Source organism: Camelus bactrianus, chromosome 3 (genome assembly GCF_048773025.1).
Source record: "Camelus bactrianus isolate YW-2024 breed Bactrian camel chromosome 3, ASM4877302v1, whole genome shotgun sequence".
Lineage (NCBI taxonomy): Eukaryota > Metazoa > Chordata > Mammalia > Artiodactyla > Camelidae > Camelus > Camelus bactrianus.
The window spans coordinates 14,030,878-14,033,682 of NC_133541.1; positions in this window are offsets into that span (position 1 = coordinate 14,030,878).

Below are 2,805 nucleotides of genomic sequence, written 5' to 3' on the forward strand. Positions count from 1 at the left end.
AGAAAAGGGACATTTGTACAAACACCAATGAAATCCGAACTAAGTCTAAAGTTTAGTTAATAGTAACATACCAATGTTGGTTTCTTCCTTTTGACAAATGTACAAGATAACATAAGATGTTAACACAAAAGGAACAATCTGTATTAGGTTTGCAGCTTTTCCATAAATCTAGAATTATTCCTCACAAAAGTGTGTTGTTAAAAAAATTTAAAAAGGTACAGGGAATCCACAAAAGTCCAAGAAAGATAACGCAAAAACCACAATGGCAAGTGATTCCCCGTGCCAAAGAGGAGTGGGAGATGAGCGTCCGTGAGTCACAGCTGAGACTCTTACATAAATCATGAATCCCCAAAGGCTATACCCTTGGAAATGCACAGCATGGAAAATTCCCAGCTCTTGTCAAAGGCACTGACAAGAAAACTTGTCAATTAAGGCCTTGATGTGGGATGAAAATGGAAACTTTCTTGAGAACTCATAAACCCAAGCAGCTCTGATTCTGGTTTAGACTTTCAATTTGTACCACCTGTTAAGGGCAGAATTAGGCAACCAACCCCCAATTCATATGTTGAAGTCCCAACCTCCAGTGTCTTGAAATGTGACTGTATTTGCAGACAGGACTAATTCAGTGTGACTTGTGTTCTTATGAGAAGAGGAAGTTTAGACTTAGAGAGGGACACCAGCGGCATGCAGGCATGCAGAAGAAAGGCCACGTGAGGACACAGGAGGAAGGCAGCCGCCTGCAAGCCAAGGAGAGAGGCTTCAGGAGAAACGAACCCTGCTGACACCTTGATCATGGACTTTCAGCCTCCAGACTTGTGAGAAAGTGAATTTCTGTTGTTTAAGCCATCCAGTCTGGGGCACTTTGCTATGGCCGCCCTAACAAGTGTAAAATCTGCAGGGTGGGCTGATGTGCTAGAAATCCAGGGAAGGGTTGAAGTTTGAGTCCAAAGGCGGTCTGCTGGGAGAATTTCTTCTAGCTCAGGGGAGGTCAGCCTTCGTTCTTCTAAGGCCTTCAACTGTAAGAGGGACCCACCCACATTACGGATTGTAATCTATTTACTCAACGTCCATCCATCTAAATGTTAATCTGATCCAAAAAACACCTTCACAGAAACATTCAGAAAAATGCTCCATCAAGTATTTGGGCACCATGGCCCGGCCAAGTTGACATATAAAATTAACCATCACAGATGAGGTGTATCTTTTTGTTTGGAAGTGTTGTCTGTTGTCTGTTGGCTTTTGCACGCCAGCTGTCTGCATGCAGGGATTGCTTCAGAGGATATCCCCACCTTATGCACTGCTGACTCTGCTGGATGGAACCAGGGGACGTGGAACCAGAGGTCTTCTGAAGACGTGACCATGACCCCACGTAGCCCAGCACCAGAAATGGAGGAAATACTGGGTTTGAAATAAATGAAGCAAGTCTGCAGAAAGTTCTTCCAAATCTCACAGCTCATATATAAAAGAAATTTGAACCAAGTCTGCCCAAACTTGCCAACAATCCTAAAAATGTACATGACATTGCCATGTATTCTTTATGAAGCGGAAAGAAACTCTTCTACGCTATCAATGATAAAAAGTGAATTCTATTCACTGTGCTAGAGAGAGACTGAATTGTCATTCTTATTCTCTCTATAGAAAATATTATCTCAAAAATAGCCATTGTTTGAAGAAGGGATTAAGGGACATGCTGACCAAAAAAATGTAGGAAAACATTATTAGAGATGAGTGTTCATTAATAACAAATTTTTTAAGATTTGCAGTTTGTTATGATTACTTTGTTCATCTTTTGGCCTAATGTGCCTGTGTATTATTTTTAATAATGGGACTTCACCTAACTGTGTAAGCTCTGGGTCCCATAAAACCAGGATCCACCCCTTGGTAGGGCTGAGGAGAGGGACCCACTGGGGAGGAGAAGAAACCAGGAAGATTCACGAAAGCCAGAGAGAGGACTGTTTCTAGGAAAGAGTGGCTGGCAGTGAATGTTCTGGGACATTACTGTCAAAAATCTCACACCTGCTCAGCAAAAGGCCTTCAGGAATTGAAAACTGCTTCATCATGGGAAAACCTGGGTGTTTCTAAGTGTTCCATCTGCCTCAAAATCACCAAGATTCTGGGCTGCCAGATTTAGCAAATAAAACCGTAAGAAGCCCTGTCAATTTGAATTTCAGAAAAAAGCAAACAATGTTTTAGTATGAGTATGTCCTAAGCAATAGTGGTATCTTATCTGACAACACTACCTGGTGAGTTTCTTAAAAGCATGGTTTACTCAGGTGATTCGTAGGTAGATGTAGGTGCACTTGCTCTAGACTTAAGAAAGTATTATTTTAGGCATTCGGGTCACTGTTCAGAAGAATCCTGTGAACTATCAAAATCGATCTCTCCAAATTGATTTCCAATCCATCCACAAACATGTGGCCTAACCTTTACAATTAAGAGGATGAATTTTAACCTGGGAGCAAGCAGAGGGATTTAGTCAATAACAGAGCTGCAAATTAACCTCTGAAGTAAGGTGATTGTTATCAAAAGGCATGGACCAAACAGGTTAGATGTTGGGGTCCTCATCTCCAACTCATTGTATTCTTTTCCTTTTTCTTTTTTATTTAGTTTATTTTTGTCACCAATTTTTTCACCTTAATTGAGGTGTAACTGACAAATAAAATTGTAAGATAATTTAAAGTGTACATCGTGGTCATTTGATATCTGCATTTATTGTGAAAGGATCCCCATCACCTTGTTAAGCCTCACATGTTTATCTTTTTGGCACGTGTGTGAGAACATTTACGTTCTCCTCTTGCAGCAAGT